We start from the raw sequence: 18,935 nt of genomic DNA on the forward strand, positions 1-18,935 counted from the left end.
ATATACTGGGCCTCCCTGGTGGTGCAAAGGGGTTAAGACACAACCTATGAAGCTATCCACAGCCACTGCAGCAGGAGTTCCATCCCCGGCCTGCCAGGGAGCTACCCACATGGTGCAGCAGACCTCCCTGACTCGCCCACTGCTCCCCTAGTCAGTGTATTTCAGTCAGTCTGCCTGTTCTGTGTCCCACTCTGTCTCTGGTGAATTCTCTTACCCCCCCCCACACCTCTGACCTGTACCCAGTTCTTGCATGAATAAATAAATGAAGAAAGAGAGAGAGGAAGAAAGGAAGGAAGGAAGGAGGGAGAGAGAAAAGGGAGAGAGAAAAGAGAGAGAGAAAAGAGAGAGAGAAAAGAGAGAGAGAAAAGAGAGAGAGGAAGGAAGGAAGGAAGGAAGGGAGGGAGGGAGGGAGGGAGGGAGGGAGGGAGGGAGGGAGGAAGGAAGGAAGGAAGGAAGGAAGGAAGGAAGGAAGGAAGGAAGGAAGGAAGGAAGGAAGGAAGGAAGGAAGGAAAGAAAGAAAGAAAGAAAGAAAGAAAGAAAGAAAGAAAGAAAGAAAGAAAGAAAGAAAGAAAGAAAGAAAGAAAGAAAGAAAGAAAGAAAGAAAGAAAGAAAGAAAGAAAGAAAGAAAGAAAGAAAGAAAGAAAGAAAGAAAGAAAGAAAAGAAAAGAAAAGAAAAAGAAAGAAAGAAAGAAAGAAAGAAAGAAAGAAAGAAAGAAAGAAAGAAAGAAAGAAAGAAAGAAAGAAAGAAAGAAAGAAAGAAAGAAAGAAAGAAAGAAAGAAAAGAAAGAAAGAAAGAAAGAAAGAAAGAAAGAAAGAAAGAAAGAAAGAAAGAAAGAAAGAAAGAAAGAAAGAAAGAAAGAAAGAAAGAAAGAAAGAAAGAAAGAAAGAAAGAAAGAAAGAAAGAAAGAAAGAAAGAAAGAAAGAAAGAAAGAAAGAAAGAAAGATTTATTCAGGATCATCCTGACACGTATTACAAATGTTAGATTAATCACATTAATGATCTTGTCAAAAGATCTTTACCTTGGTGAAAGTTCAGTTATGAAGGGTAGCAGAATTAATCACTACTTCTTTTGCAGGCTGTGTGACTTATCTCCTTAGCAAGTATAGTCAGAAAGGAAATTTAGTTGGCCAGTAGGTTAAAGATGTTTGTGCTGCTATTCGACAGTATGTAAAATGAAGGAGATTGGTGTTCAGAAATACAGGACTGGGGCTGAATGAGAATACATCTGCAGAATCTCAGTGTTCCATACTTTGTACAGCTACATCAGAAGATCTGAATCTAATATGATGTCAGGTAGGTGAAGACTCAATAGAAAAAGTTTCCCCTCTGGACAGGACTAGGAAAGAAACGATCACAACTAATGAACTGCTGGTAAGGAATATGCATCAGTATCTAGAGGAAATTTTACCAAGACTGAACTAAGATCACAGGCTAATTGTGGGAATGGCCCAGTGAGTGCCAGTTCTCACACTGATACAAGTAATTTTCAAACAACAAGCTGTTGGGGGTGAGGGGAAATCCCTATCATTGCCAGTGACCTCCTACATTTGAAAAGCTTTCAAACCAGAGAACACATTTTTCTTGTGCTCTATCTAAATTCAAATATAGTATATACAATTTCTAGTACAACTTTTCAATCTATCCTTAAGATATTTGCCATAGAAGATAGATCAATTTTTTTTCTTGTCAGTTTTCTTTTTTTTTTTTTTTAAAGATTTATTTATTTATACAAGCACTGGGTACAGTCAGAAGCATGGGAGGGTGAGAGAATTCACCAGAGCCAGAGTGGGGAACAGAACAAGCAGACTGATGAAGTACACTGCTGAGGGGAGCAGCGGGCAGCAGGAGAGGTCTGAGCGCCTTGTGGGACCCTCACCCAGCAGCTGGCGATCGAACTGGCACTGCAGAGGCTGCAGGCAGCTTCACAACCCAGCGCTCAACCGCTGTGCCACTGGGGAGGCCCGCAGATAGATAAATTTTAAAGAACTTTCTGGTTACCATCTTCAGAAAATATCTCAGTCCTCTACCTTTTTAGGAACTATTATTTTCCCTACCTTTTCACCATCTCTCTTTTTTCATCTCTGGACACCATACAAGTTACAGACTTCTCTTTTAACATACTGAAATTAAAATTTGTACAATTTTCTGGCAGGCAGAGGTACTGGGGGGCTGGGAGGCTCCCAGCCCCCAGCAGGTCTTCACTCTATGGGCTCTCTGGCCTTCTCTCGGTTTCTGCTTTTCTTGCTTCTCTCTCAGCTTCTCTTTTTCGGCTTCTGCTGCTCCTTGCATCCCCGTGACACCGCCCTTAAAAGCACAGTCTTAGCCCAGGTGAATCCCATCTACCTATGCCCACACCTTATTCCAGGTGCCAGCCAAAAGGCATGCATTCAGGACCGCAAGGATCCATCATCTATCCTGATGGTGGGAGGGCAGAAAAGCCTGATATTTTTCCTTACCCTACAAGTAACATCTACATTTCTGTGTATTATTGAAACTTCAGGTTCATTGCAGAAAGTCCTTTTTAAACTCAAGGCCAGCAGAGCCTGACCGGACCCTCTTACAGCGAGTTCAAGTGAGAACTGTGTCTCTGCTTCCTGACCAAAGGAATTAGCTGTGGGTTCTTAGAGAACCTTTGACTCTCTCTAGACATCCTTGACATTGTTAGCTCATAGACAAAGCACTTTAAACAGTGTTTATTTATAGGCTTTCCTTCCAGGAAGTGACAGGAGGCTCCTAAATGCTGCTCAAATTACTGCATGATGAACTGCACATTAGATGATCTTATGGCATTTCTGATATTAACTCCCAAGAATCACTTTAGACATATGTAGCTCCTTTCCATACACCTTGGATAAATCAAATAATAGTTATTAGACTTTACAGAATTTAGAACATTCTACAATGTAATTTTGTGCCTCCTTTTCTCTGGCACAGTAATCAAACTGCACAGGGATATAGCATTCACAGCCCGAATGGGAAAATAGATCCCAATTATAGAGGCCTTTTACATTTGTTTTTACTTATCCCTAATGGTCATCTGCATGCATTGATGGTTGTGATATATTTTTAAAAATCACAAGACGTTTATATTCCTTTAAGATGTTCTGACAATGGGATTGAAATGAATCCTTGATTTAAATATTGCACAAGTACTAAATGTTTTACAGGGGTGATTACAGATGGGATTTGTACCCAAGCCATTTTCCCAAAACAAGTTCTCAGCTGCAGGCCACTTAAATGCAGTTAATTCATTAGAACAAGAACTTGAGTTAAATACATTAGTGACGAACTGTTCATCTGTAATAAGGCTGACTCATGCTGGTAATTTCTTGCATAGTTATTATTCAACGTGTACTCTAGAGTCCTCGCCGAAGGAGAGCAAAACAATGAGAGATGCAGCTTGTCTTTTAGTATCTGGGTTTAAGACTATCTTTCCATGGTGTTGGCCTGATTTGTGCTTCTCAGTCTTACACCGCATAGACAGAACAGGCTAAGCACGTCTGTGATACTAGACCACTCAGGGAAGGCTGGAGACCCAGGAAATTTAGAGAACAATAGTAGAGGATGGTGGGGTTATTTTTAAAGACTCATGTCTTCAACTCTGGGCCTGGAAATTATCTCTTTACAACAAGCCCTCCTTAGAGCCAGTGTCTCACCAGCAGTCTCTTATTCCCGAAGCAAATGAATTAATTTGGCAGTAGCTATTCCTCTCCCCAGACCAATCCTGTGCTCTAATTGCCTATTTCCTCCTTCCTGGTTTGGAACATAATACCTTCCTATCATTCCCATATTAAATCAAAGCACGTGTCAGCATTTGGTGGCTTCTAACAACTGTCCTCATTTATTCTACTATCCTACTGTCCTCCCCTTCCCCCACAAACTTTCCACCCCAGAAATAGATTCAAGTCACTCTCTCCCTTTGCTCTATGATCCATCTAGAGAGCTAGTTTCCCCAGGAAAGCTTCCAAATCTTTTTTTTTTTTTTCTTCTCAGGTGGTGTGCCTGTATTCAAATGTACAAAGTAATAATGACCCCAACAAAGTACGTTTGTAAGAACCCCATGATTTACCCTTTTAAGTCAGGGCTTTCCTTGTTAGTGGCTTTTAATGCACTTGAAGTCTCTCTCCAGTCCTGATCAGATAGTTAGAAATGTGTGTACTGAGGGATCCTATCGTCAATCAACACACGTTGCATTACCCAGGTCTAATATCCAATCTTAAAATAATCTTACCATTCCTCCTAAAGTTTAACATTAAGAAAACACTATGTAAAAATAATCCTAGAATGAAGACTTAAACAGGATGTTCATATTGAATTTAAATGTGTTAAGAAGTCAGCATACAGTACAGTAGAATCAAATCAATAGTAAGCATCAAAACACTACCTGGGATCCTCCTTTAAAATACTTAAGGAGCTGTACTTGAGGAATATGTCTGAGAAGTTATGTTCATTCCTTGATTTCATTTATATGACAACGTCCTGGATTTCAGTCATTAAACGTGTTCTTGGGAGGACAGTAAATATATCTTGTATGCTACAGAAATATAAGTTGTGACCAGAGTAAAAAATGCATTGTTTTAAAAACATTCTTGTGAATTCTTGATGTGTCTTAATACTCCTTCTTGAGTGTCGGAACTTAGTGACTCATTTATAACGGAGTTAGGTGGAAGTGACAGAGTGTGACTTCTGTGATGAGGTCATAAAAGGCATGTAGCTTCCTCTTTTTTCTTTCTTTTGGATTGCTTGCCTGAGGAAAGGCAACTGCCATATTACAAGGACACTCAAGCAGCTTTATGGAGTGAGAACTGAGACCTTCAGGCGAACACCACTGAGTGAACTTAGAAGCAGTTCATGTGCAGCTTTAGTCAAGATTGCAGAGTGCTGAAGCCTCAACTGATATTGTCGCTTCTACTTCATGAACCATCCTCAGCCAAAACTATTCAAATATATGATCTACCAAAATGAAAAAAATAATACATTTTTGTTGCTTTAAACCACAAAGTTGTGAGACCAACTGTTATGTACCAACAGATAACCACTGCAAGATTCAACACCTCCCTGCAGACTCTCAGGAGCTCTGATCCCTCCAGTCTCTCCCTGGTGTATGTGCATGTGTGAGGGGAGCCAAGGCATAATTCCAGGGCTCATGAAGGGTGCCATTTCTAATGATTCCGTCTGGCTTTTGGCTTCTTGTCGTGTTTGCTGAGCCAGCCTGCCACTCTGTGCCCTTTGATTGGTGAGTTCAGTTCACTGACATTAAGGTGATTACTGGTATCCAACATCTTGCTACTCTCATTTTAGCTTTAATACTCTGGTTCTGTTTTCTTGTGCAATTATTTGTGGACTTTCATCACTTTGATTTAAATACTGGAGCTGTTTTCAGTATTTCTTAATGTGCAGGTCTAGAGTTGGCAAACTCCTTCAACTTCTCCAACTTATGTCTGGGAAAACCTTCATTTCTCCTTCATATCTGAAAGAGAATATTTCAGGATATGATATTCTTAGTTAGCCATTATTATCTTTGAGTATTTTATATCATTCCTTTCTCTTGATGCTCATAGCATTTCTGTTGAAACATCTGATGAAAGCCTAAAAGGTAACTCTCTTCTTCCCCCTAGCCACCTTCAACTTTGTTTCTTTGTCTTGAATGCTTGGTAGTTTCATGAATATGTGCCGTGGTGTATGTCTCATTGCATTTAGATAACTAGCTGTCCTTTTAATTTGATGGACTTATATATTTCCTTTCCCCATGTTTGGTAAATTTTCCTCTATTATTCCTTTGAATAAGCTCTCTGGACCCCTCTTTCTCTTCCCCTTTGAGTTTACCCATTAACCACATGTTGTCTTTCATCATGTTTGGGTAGTGTTCAAAATATTTCTTCATTCTTTTAAAAATTCATACATCTCTCTCTTCTACTATCTACTGTGCATTACTGTTTTTAAGATCACTAATTTAATCTCTATTCTGCTTCCATTGCTTTTTCTAGAATTTTAAAATCTCATCTATTGAATATTTTGCATCCTTAATCTGTTATTATTAATAGCCTTAATTTCTACTTTCATTGATTTTGTTTCTCAGGTCATTCATTTGTGTTTTTTATAATAATGTGTATCTCTTTGATTAGCTTTTCTGAGTTTTCTTGTAGTGCCTTGACTTACCTTTCTGCATTTTCCCTATCTCTTTGATTTTCTTTTTTATGAATTTTTTATGACTGTACCTGATGCAGAGATAAAAATTTTCCATTTCTTTGTGCTTGGAGTCTAGAGAATTATTCTCTCCTTGTGATATCATATTCCCTTGATATCTTAAGGTACCATGTGTATGTATTTTTTGTCTGCTAATTCTGCTGCTTCAGATTTCCCTATTTAAAAAAAAAAATCTGCACCATAACTTAGAGAGTTGAACTGCTTTTTTATTTTCTAGCAGGTGGCACTGTGGTTTTATTTGATTCTAGTTTTTGTTTGTTTGTTTGTTTTGTTTTTTGAGGTCAGGAGAAGATTTATTACTCATGTATGAGGTCCCAGATAGTTTTAGGGGTTTTTTTTGCCTCTCCTGGTTTCTTCAGGTACGAAGACCTGCTCTTACAGTTGTTGAGTCAGGGGTAGTGGGAGTTTTGTGCAGCACTGGTGCCAGTGCTAGTGTGGGGAAGGGCTGGCTCTTATTGTGGTACTGCAGATATATTTCGCTCTTCTCTGGGAGACTCTATAGTGTAAGCACTTTCAGTGTGCTTCACAAGGTCAGAACTAATCCCAAAGGGTGAGGAAGGGGTGCAATCCAACACACTGTATTTATTGTAACAAATAGCCTGTGGCGTGCATTCCAGCTAGTTCCTCTGCACATGTTTCCCCTGAGTCAATAGTGTGAGTTTCCATACCATGCAGCTCTTCCCTCCCTAGGGCTACAGACTGGGCTGATGGTTGCTTCTGTTACCCTTGCCTCAGACCAGAGCTTCCTGGCACTTTTCTCCATCCACTTTAATGAAGGATAATTCTCCACTGTCTCCATCTCTCTGTCACAGTCTATATTGATCTCCCATGTCAAGGGGACTTCCAATTTCTCTCTAAGCTCCAGGACTCTCTGGGTGTAGTCTCCCTCTAATTAACTGTTATCTGATCCACTTGGGAGAGAAGAAAGGAATCTCCTTTTCACACTCATGATCCAAGAGATGGAGAAACTGCTCAACTATTCCAGGCTCAAAGAAACACTGTTGAATAGTTTTGCTAGTCCATGTACTCAGCAGTGGTCACAGTAATCAAAAGAGGTATTTTGTTTCCTATTTTCAATGAACTTTTTGGTTTTCTATGTAAGTTTTAACTTATTTAGACAATAGTTGACCGTAACAGTTTGACTGTTGCCTTGTCAAGGAAAATTTTTTGTGGCATCTTCCACCATAGAAGAAATTCACAGTTTTCCATTAAATACCACGCAGACCCTTTTGACCACATTGGTAAATTCTATCAAACAGTTTTGGAGGTTGGAAGTCCAGGATCAGGGTGCCACGTGGTTGAATTTTGGTGAGAGCCCTCTCCCAGGTGGCAGATTCCTGAGTAGTTTTCATAACCCCATCTTTGTGAGTAGAGGAGAGGTGTATGTTAATAGCCTCTTCCTATCTAATACTACCTCTGTCCCTTTCAATCCAAGCTGACATTATTTCTGATGACATAATTCTTTAAAAAAAAATATTTGTGGGTCTCCTGTGAATAAAATTGAGTTCCAATTCATTAGATATATCTACACCTATAATTCAAGGTAAGTTCTTCTCTATGTAGGACTTCTGCTGAGAGGCAGGTTGTTATACATCTCAGAAGCCACAGTTTATGATTAAAGGTGCTCTAAGACATACAGGTCTTTAGAGAGCCTTCCCCCCAACCCCCACCCCCAAATCAATGGTATTCTATGACAGCACTTTTGATCCTTCTGAAATCTTAATAAGAGATTTTATAGCCACACCTCTGCTCTTCAACATTAGACCTGGCAGAGTTCTTGATTTGATATTTGTACAGAAGCTATTTCTTAATTTTAGCATCTTTTACCATCTGGAAAAACTGGTGATTTTTAAAGCTGAACACTAGCTTCTTTTTGTTTAGCAAATCTTCATAAGCTTATCTCTCCTCTCACATTTCACTATAAGCAGAAGGAAGGAAATAAGCAGCATCTTCAACATTCTGTATGGAATTACATTACCTTCACTCAGCTCATTGTCATTTCCAACTTTCCATATTTTGTACACGACATTGTTGCTAAACTGCCTACCCCTACATAACAAAGATACTTTCCATTTCTAATAAGATAGTCCTTATTTTCATTTGTGTCTTAGTAGCTAGCAATCTTCTCAAAATACCCAACTTTTTTTTTTAAATATTTATTTATACAAGAACCAGAGTACAGGCAAGATAGATGTGCAGGAGGGTGAGAGGATTCATCAGAGGCAGAGCAGGGAACAGAACAGGCAGACTGATGAAATACACTGCTGAGGGGAGCAGTGGGTGAGACAGGAGAGGTCTGCTGTGTCATGTGGGATTCTCTTAGGCCGGACAGAATTGAACCCGCACTGCAGAGGCTGCAGACAGCTTCACAGTGCGGCACTCAACCGCCTGCGACACTAGGGAGGCCCAAAATTCCCAATTTTTAGGAATAATCTGTTTAAGGTACTTAAGCTCTCATATCATTCTCTTCAAATTCCTTCCAGTTTTCCTCACTATTTAATTCCAAAAACACTCCACATTTGATGGTATTTATAACAGCCTTCATTTTCAGGTACTAAATCTATATTTGCTATTTATTCCCACATAACAAGTTATCCCAACACTTTAAAAAACAAATATGTATTATCTCACAGCTTCTGTGAGTCATAAATTCAGGTGTGGTTTTAGGTGGGTAGTTCTGGCTCACACTATCTCATGAGGTTTCAGTCAAGTCCAGGAGGATGCCAGTTAGGATGTCCTAACTGACATCACGTGGTTTCTCTTCTGTCACATAGATCAGAAGCAAATCACTGTCTAGGTCCAACTTAAGAAGAATGGTATTAAGTCCCACTTTTTGAAAGAATTGATAAATTACCAGAAGTCTGAAGCTATTTTATAATTGGTATTGAAACCATATTATACCTAAGGAAATAATGCTATAGGAAGATGATGACTATGTTTCTATAATCAGAATTTGTCTAGGCTTTCAACTACCAATAAACTCTACTTAGAGAATCAATGAAAAATTCATAGCCTTCAGCTTTTTAACTTACAGTAATATTGGGCATAACTGATCTGTCCATACTCATTGCAACACTTTCTTTATTTGAATTCCAGGGTTTTTTTCCTGCCCATAACTAGCTACTTGTTTTCAATAACAGGTACCACTTTCAAATCATTTCTCCCACCTCAAAGCTTTGTAGTTCTAGAGTTCATGCCTCATTTTTTTTTAAATCTATGCTCAATCCCCTAGTGGCCTCATGTAATCTCAAGGTTTTAAATATAATGTGCACTTTCAACTGCCAAGTTTATTATCTCCTTTATGTGGTTCCTCCCTTGTGCTAGATGCATATGTAACTATTTCTTTACTTAAATGTCTAATAAGTATCATTAACTTATGTTAAATCTTAACATTTGATCTTTACCTAAGTCTTACTATATCTATAGTTTCCCTTATTTCAATCAATGGCAACTCAACCGTTCCTGTTCATCCACATTAACTCTCACTCATATTCTCTCTTCCTCTCCATTATTTCTTTCCTCCTACTTCTCACACTTTTAATGTATCAGCAAATCTACTAAATCTACTAAATTCTAAATTTGCCCGCTTTTCACCAGCTCCACAACTACCACTGTGGTCCAAGCTAACACACTCTCTTTCCTGGATTATCTCAGCAGCTAACTTCTCACCTATAGCTCCCTTCTACTCTGCACCCTGTAATCTACTCTCAGCACATCTTTCAGATTAATCCTGTTTAACATTAAGTCAGGTTCACATCAGTTCTCTGTTTTAATTCTCCAGTGACTCCCTATCTCACCTGAATAAAACTTTAATACTTAAAATGACCCACATGGTCCTACAGAATCTGGCTTTTATCATTTACCTCAACTCGCACAGTTCTCCTTTTCATTTATTCTGCTTGAGTCACCTCTCCCTGTCCACGCTTGTCCAAACATACTAGCAATGATTCTATTCTGGGTCTGATCGTCATGCTGAAGTACACTGGTCTCAATTCTCCATGCTATTCCTCCTCATCTCCTTCAGATCTTATTCAAATGGTACATTTCAAATGAGACCTGTAATTACCTTATTTAGAGTTGTTCCTCAAATAGTGCCAAATCATCTTTTCTGTTTTATTTTCTCCATATCATTTGTCATCATCTGACAAGTTATTCATTTTATTTTTATGAAATGTAAACTATGAGCAAAGTGTTTTTTTATTGTTTTATTCATCATTGTTGGCACTTAGGACTACCCTTGGCAATTTTTTTTGAATGAATAAGTAAATAGTACATTACTTTATTCATCCTTATCTGCCTGGATTTCCCTTATGACTCTCCTCAAACTATATAAATCCTGAGTTAACTCCACAGCCTAACCAGTTAAGATTTGTCCCCAGCAGGAAACTTCCATCACTAATTGAGCCTAATCTTGACCTCCTTAACCTTGACATTCCTCAACACTCATAGTCACAGCCCAGGTCACATTATTTATATTTGTTACTCCATTTTTCTGTATCTTGTTCATATATTCATAATCGTGTCCTAATTGATCCTTGAGAAACAGCATTTACTTTTTTTTCTGAACCATTCTTTTCTTCCTTTATAGTCATGCAACATGTACTTTATAAATCGCTGTTTCATAAACAACTGCTAACCCACTGAAATGAACTTCATAAACCCACACAGTTGTTGGAAGGTGCTCCTTCAGGATTACATGATGTTTTTCTAAAATGCATACAGTCATTTTCAATTTATATAGTAATAAGTTCCAGGAAAAACCAGCTGAGCTACACAAGTAACTTTGCTCTTAAACTCACACACTTACTATAGTCTCTTTAGGAAATGGAATCCTCTTTTCCACATAGACTGGAAATCCTTAGATGTTAAAAAAAAATTTAAAAAACTCCACTGAGATTTAGCTTCTTGCTATGATATTCTAAATTATTTCAGCCTTGTGTAAGTCATTATAAAACACGGTAATTTATATGCTCCTGAGCAATTGCCTCTTACAATCGTTGCCAATTAGTTCATTTTAAAATCTGTTTCTTATATCCCCGAAGGTAACTGAGAAAAATCCCTTCATATGCAATTTGAGTGTAACACAATATCAAAATCAGTTATGTCAGCTAAATATTGTCAGATGAACAGCTCTAAATTTTCTGATATTTTGAAATGTTAGCGAAGCTCATCAAATGATTATATGAAGAATTATGCACATATTTTTTTTCCTTCTGTGAATTTAACATAATCCTCTATTTTTTAAATTAATCTTCTTATTATAACGTGACTCAAATTTTGCTTAGAAATGAGATTGATTGAAACTGTTTCAACCAGTTCATCTTCACCTCCCTCCTCAACTATGAAACAATGCATGCCCACTTTGGTTGCAGGCATGTATACACAAAGTCTAAATCAGGAATAGTAGAGCTTGTGATGAACTCTTCTTGGACCAAGAAAGTCAGTATTTTAAAAATGTTTGTAAAATTCCCTTACACTTATACATTTGGTGTTGTGAATCTATTGATTAATTTTGCAATATAATCAACTGTTCCAGTACCAAACTACCGCAAGAATTGTCAAGTTAAACAGACTATTTAAGATTGAAGTTAGATGATTTTCATTATACAGAAATTCTTATTGGTTCCTAATTTTAAAATATGCTCATGATTCTTTCCAACCTAGGATTAGGATTCTGAGAATTGATGTTATATGTATCTTTTATACTTATCTAGCCTGAATTTTTTAACTTAATTCATTGTTAGATACCCTGATCAGGGATTTCCACCATAGTGCACCCACCTCCAGATCACCCATAGTCCACCACTATAGCCCATTGTGCTCCCTCCCCCCCGCCCGGTGCTTCAGTTCTATAGTCAGCTATCAAAAGTTAGTTTTTAAGATTGTCTTTATCTGACTCTTAGTTTAGTTACTTTATATTCCACACATTAGTGAACTTTTTTATTATTTTTTGGAGAATTTTTTAAGATCTTTTCCTGATGTGCTGCCATAAAGTACAAAGAGGAAACTATTTTGTATGGAGAATTACTCAGTCAAGGCCAATGCTGTTTTATCTTTCTGATGAAATAGAAATTCTCTACTGAAAGTTAAAGTCTCTCTTTCCACCCTTTAGCTAACAAATCGAGTAGAGTCATGAAATTTGAGAGCGCAGAAGGAACCTAGAGATTATTTGGTCAAAAGTCCTCATTTTGCAGATGATGAAGATTATGGAAAAAAGTAAAAATGAGCAAGCTAAATTTAGGCACCTGAAAAAATAATTTGTTCATAGAATTTTTGTTTTTTTGGGCTCTGGGCCCAAAATATTTCATTTGATTGTAAGATACATTTTCATTCACTCTCAGCTCTTCCCTCTCACTCCTCTATGCCTCAGGAGGAAGCAAATAAGTGTTAGTCACACACAGGACTTGATGGTACTGTAGCCTTTTTCCAAATGATTTTTGCTGTTGTTTTGCTGCCAGCTAAAGGTGGCCTTGTGCTCTTAACATATTTTCAGTGACTGTTCTACAAGAAATATTTATATATTCCTAGGGTACTGTGCTTATTCAGTTGTCAGCCATCGACTTTACATTCTTCTCTCAATGCCATTCTTTTTTTAAATCAACTTTGAAAGAAAAAGTGTAAGCCCTTCCTAGAATCTACATCCAGCTCAACTGTTTCATTCCCTGAGTGACCTTGACTGTACCACTTAAATACCTTGACCTTCTTCATCTCTAAAATGAGGACAGTAATACAAAATGGAGTGATGATGAACTGAAGATAGGTTTCCTGTATGCCTGTTAGTTGCCATTACGATTGATTCTTACTGCCAATTAGAATACTTATTTCAGGGTTGTTCCCTCATATGCACCCCATAAACCTGCTGCCCAATCGCCCCCACCATGTTTCCTTCCTTTACCAACTATTCCAACTGCCTGCATGCTGTCTGCTCCACCACCCCTGCAGGAAATGACCAGCTATGAAATCACAGCATTAAGTACTGTCTGAACTGTTTTTGACCCTCCCTTTAATTTTTAGATCTCCAAAATTTTGAATTGATTCTGTTTTTATCATTTATTCTTTGACACAGTGTGGCCAGACTGACTATAAATCACCATATTCAACTTTGTAGAATATCTATTTTGTGCTATGGAATTTAACATAAACAATAAATGATAGTCAAGCCTTAGAGGCATTAATTGACTATCCTGATAATTCAAATATAAGTATCAGGATCAGGATATGAACCTAGACTAATGCTAGGTTCCTTGGAGTCCTAAAGAGAAAGAACAGTATATTCAGCTACAGTTCTTAGACTTGAACTATTAACTTTAAAGTCCATACTTTAAACTATTTTTGGTCCCAGTTTTATTTATTTTTTAAAGATTTATTTATGCATACAAGAAATGGGGAACATGCCAGAGGTCCGGAGGGTGAGAGGATTCAACAGAGACAGAGTGGGGAACAGAATAGGCTGATTGACTGAAGTACCCTGCTGAGGGCAGCAGCGGGCAGGACAGGAGAGGTCTGCTGTGCCATATGGGTAGCTCCCTGGCCAGCTAGGGATCTAACTCATGCTGCAGAGGCTGTGGATAGCTTCTCAGTGCAATACTTAACCCCTTGCACCACGAGGGAGGCCCTTTGGTCCCAGTTTTAACAGTTATGATAACATCAGTGTGCCTCTAAAATAATCTAGACTTTTATCCCAAACCAAAGGAAAGGGACTTTCCTGTACTGCATCTCACATTAAGATGCTTATCATTATTTCTCTATACAAAAAAATCTGAAAAAATAATATCTGAAGGTCACAGAAAATTTCAATAATGTGAATTATAAACACACAAGGTGATTTAAGAGAAGGCAGTTTGAATAAGAATTTAAACCTGACCTGCTGTTGTAGAATGTCACCTACCCGCACCAGTGAGAGAAGTTTCTTCTCAGGATCAAATATATTAATTGCTTTCTGCATTCTCTCTCCTCCCCCTCCAAAAAAAAAAAAAAAAGGTTAGCTAATCTAGAAAGGTAATGTCTTTCAAATAATACAGGGTAAAATAGTATATGTTCAGCAATTCTCTTACAAATCATCTAATTGCATTCATTCAAATGCATATTTTTATTTCATATTAAGAAAACTATCTCTTGATTAGCCTTGAACTTTTAGCAACAGAACTCAAAAGGGACCAACCAGTCCCTGAGCTCAGCAGCCTTTCTTTTTTTTTTTAAAGATTTATTTATTTATGCATACAATATCTTGGGTGCAGGCCAGAGATAAGGGGGGTGAGAGGATCCACCAGAGACAAAGTGGGGAACAGAACAGGCAGATGGACTGAAATACACTGCTGAGGGGAGCAGCAGGTGACTCAGGAGAGGTCTGCTGTGCCATGTGGGTTTCTCCCTGGCTGGCTGGTATCGAACTCCTGCTGCAGAGTCAGTAAATTGCTTCATAGTGTGGTGCTTAACCCCTTGCACCACCAGGGAGGCCCTCAGCAGCCTTTCTTTGAATATCCATTGTTATGGGTCAAGGGTGAACCTCAGAGTGGTGTGCTCCTCTGTCAGCACTGATGCATCTATCAGCAGAATCAAGAAGTAATTGTGCACTTGATATAAAAAAATGATTCTTTGCCAACTAGCTGAGATCAAAAGACATGGTCTTTTCTCAAAGTAAGAGTACTGGGTTAGCCAAACCTCCAATCACTTCCCAGGTTTCCCTTACACTTCTTTGGTTCCTACACAGGCTCTTTACTAGTTTGTCTTTCATCTCCGCAAACCCTATTTTTTAAAGATTTATTTTTATTTATGCGTACAAGAGCTGCGGTACAAGCCAGAGATGTGTGGGGTGAGAGAATTCACCAGAGACAGAGTAGGGAACAGAACAGGCAGATTGACCAAAGTATACTGCTGAGGGGAGCAGCGAGCAAGTCAGAAAAGGTCTGCTGTGCCACGTGGGTTGCATCCTGGCCAGCCGGGGATCAAACTTGTGCTGCAGAGGGTGTGGATGGCTTCGTAGTGTGGTGCTTAACCCCTTGAACCACCAGGGAGGCCCCACCACAATCCCTATTATTAAAATGCTAGACCTCAGCTCTTAGATTTCTTTTCTTTTCCATATTATTCGCTTAAATACATCAGTCAGTCTCACGGCTATAAATACAATCCATATACTGTTAACTCACAGATTATTATCTTCAGGTCCACCTATTTCTTGAACTTCAGACTTACCCTATTACCTATTCAACATCTTTTCTTATATTGATTCCAGACATCTCAAATTATCAATTTCTAGCCAAGGTTCCTAGTGTCCCCTTATCCAAGCCCACAGTCTCACAACCTCCCTCTCCACCCCTACAAGTAATGATCTTCATTTTTTCCATTGAATTAATTGCAAATATTAATCACCCTTGATTGTTCTTCTTCCCATAGCCTATGTCCTATTCGGCAGCAAATATTATTAGTTTAATTTTAAATTATACCCAGAATCCAACCAGTTCTTACCTCTTCTCCTGCTGATACTGATCCTTGAACTATTTACCATGAATGGTTACTGAGATTATTACAGTAGCTTACAAATCCCCTTGGCTCTCTGATAAACCTACTGCTACTTATTTTCAACATAGGAACAAACGTTGTCTGGCTAATTATATAAAACAAGTCACAACTCTACTCAAAATCCTATAATGCCTTCATATCTCACTGGCAATAATCTATATGGTCCTACATCACCCTGTCCTCACCTGCTAAGCTTGTCTATTCCTATTCCCCACCTCATTCACTCTCCTCCAGCCACTCTGACTTTCTTGCTATTGTCTAAACATTCTGGGCATCATCCCACCTCAAGGTCCTGCCTAGAATACACTTATCCCAGATACCTGTATAGCACCACTTCCTGACCTCTTTTAGGACTTTCCACCTTTGCCAACTTCAGTGAAATTTCCTGAGCAACCTTTACAAGTGTATAATTATCATCCTCCCAAAATTTGCTATCCTTCCTTTCCTGTTTTTTCCATCATACTTATCACCAACCAACATACTATATGTACTTACCAATTTTTCACATTGAAGTAGTCTCTCATGAGAATGTATAAGTGCTAATCAGCATGGGAATTTTGTTGTAGTTTTGTTCATTCATGTATTGCAGATATTAGTATAGTGCCAGGTGTTTAATAGATACTCATTATTTTATTGATTTTTTTTTTAAGCACAATCTGACAGGACCACAAGTCCTGTCACATTTATCATATGATTCTTCTTCCTGAGCCATATACTTTTCATTGAGCACTCATTCAGATGTTTTAAGTTCCTCTATGTGCTATGTGTTCCTCACCATGCAGCCCCACAAAAATTACCAAATAATTCTGAAGTGAGCTAAATGTTTGTAGAAAAGAAGATAGATTCAAAGAACATTTAACAAAGAAGTGTGACTTAACTGAAATAATCATCACTTAAAGAGATTTCATTTAAAGTGAGATTAGAAAGATGAATCTCAAGAAAGATTTTCAAATGCAGGGAACAGTACGTGCAAAGTTCTGTGACAGGAGTAACATGGAATTATCTAGAAGGATCCCTGTATAACTTGAGTGTAACACTGAAGCTGAGAGAAAGAATAGAATGATAAGAGACTAGCAAGGTTTACAGGGGACTTAACAGACCATTTTAAGGATTTGGTTTTTACCCTCAAAGCAATGGGGAAGCCATTAAAGACAATTCAACAACAGGAAGACATCTATTTTAGACAAATAGAAATTATTTCTACTTTTAGAAAATAACTATGAATATGACATGATCGAGAGTGAAATTGGACATGGGAAGTTTTTTGTAAAAGTTATGATTTCCACCTAGAAATTCCTTCCCTTATTTCTCAGGAAATTTGTTTTCCTGAATCCCAAGAAAAATGACTCTTGAGTTCAGAAAAACAAGAAAGGGAACATAATCCTCCTGTGAGAATTAAAGCTGCACAATCATAGAGACTGCTGGTTTGAAGGAATCCACTGACATCAAATGACAAGCCTGAACAAGAAATGCAGACATGGACACACAGAATGGAAGGCTAAATTCAATGTTTCTTTCAACTGAGACAGGAATACTTAGGAGAGAAGTGCTCACAGTCCCATCTCATCAGTCAGTATTCCCTGTAGCTCTTGTAATATTGCAAATGTGGATCTGTGGCCCTGTACCCTGACAAGGGTGAGTTGTTCTTATAAATAAAAAACAATTATTACATTTATTCATGCATACTTTGTTCAAAAATCACTCTTCAAAAATATAAGGAGTTTGGATGAAAAATCTTTAATTTGACAATTTTAAACATATGATTATGTGCAATATTATTAGGTTTGCTAGGAAATCCAAAGTCATATTGTTTTGCTATAAATTATTCACTGATGTTTTCCAGTGTTTGAACTGTGGACTACAGTTCAATATAAACACTTAAACAGACTAAGAACAGGTTGTTGTAGACCATTCAACACAAAATCAAAAACTTTGATCTGAATTAATAAAAGTAATGTGGATTTCATTGCAAAACCAAAATTGGGACAGTGGACAGAATACCTTTAAACTAAAAAATAGAAAAGAAACTTACATTAAACAATAGCTATGTTAGTGTTCAACTTGAAAATAAGTCTGGAGGAACTTAAAAATTTGGATACTAATGAACAATCTAAGAAATTCTTCTATAGCTGCAATATTGTTGTGAAGCAAAGATTAAGGCTATCAGGGAAATGAATGTTTTTGTGTTTTTAAATACCATTTTAAGAATAGCTTTTCTTAATACATGTTGTGGTTTCATATTTCAGCATTTAATGTTTTTTATTTGGCATTTATTTTGTGTTAATGTTCCCTCTATTTATTGTTTTCTGTTACTAAATCTTTTTATCAAGCAGAGATTACTTTTATATATTATTGTCACAATATGTTGACTCGTGATAATAGTAAAGTATGCATTTATTATCATATTGTTATTGAAAAATCTTAAAAATTTAGTATACTCTTATGATAGGAAAATGATGCCTGATTTGTTATTATAACCTGTCATTAACAGTACCAATCAATATTACTAAAATTTTTATTGCACTCTCCAAAGAAAAAGCACACAAAGGGCTAATAATACAGGGAAGGTAGTCATTAATATAAGTATTTTTTTCTGATATATCCTCATTATTATTATCTGTGGTTATTGTAATTTTTTTATTATTCATTTTTTGATGCTCTACTCACCCTGCTCTAAACCACTCATGCCAGTACCCCATCTCCCTCCTTCAGCCATCCCTGCTTCCCTCCCCCATTCAGTCTCATAACCATTACATTCCTTCACTGAGTTTAAGATTTATTCCTTCTTCATTTTGCTTGTATATTTTTAATTTTTGATTATTTATATTCCCCACATGAGTGAAATCATCTAAAATCTTTCACTTAACATAATCACCCCAAGTTTCATCCATTTTATACCAAATGCTACTATTTCATCTTTTTCACAACTGTGTAGTACTCCATTGATTATGTATTCCACGATTTCTTTATTCTGTTGAAGGGGACTTAGGTTGGTTCTATAACTTGGCAATTTAGATGATGCTTCTATAGAATAGGCTTAGCTAAATCTTACACATTATAGTTTTCATTTTATTTGAATAAGCACCCAAAAGAGGTATTTCTGGATCATAAGGAATTTCTGTTATTTTATTAATAAATCTCTATTCCATTTTCCAAAGAAGCTGCACCAACTTGTATTCACACCAAGAGTGGGAAGAACTCTTATATA

Source organism: Talpa europaea (assembly GCF_964194135.1).
Source record: "Talpa europaea genome assembly, chromosome: 4".
Taxonomy (NCBI): domain Eukaryota; kingdom Metazoa; phylum Chordata; class Mammalia; order Eulipotyphla; family Talpidae; genus Talpa; species Talpa europaea.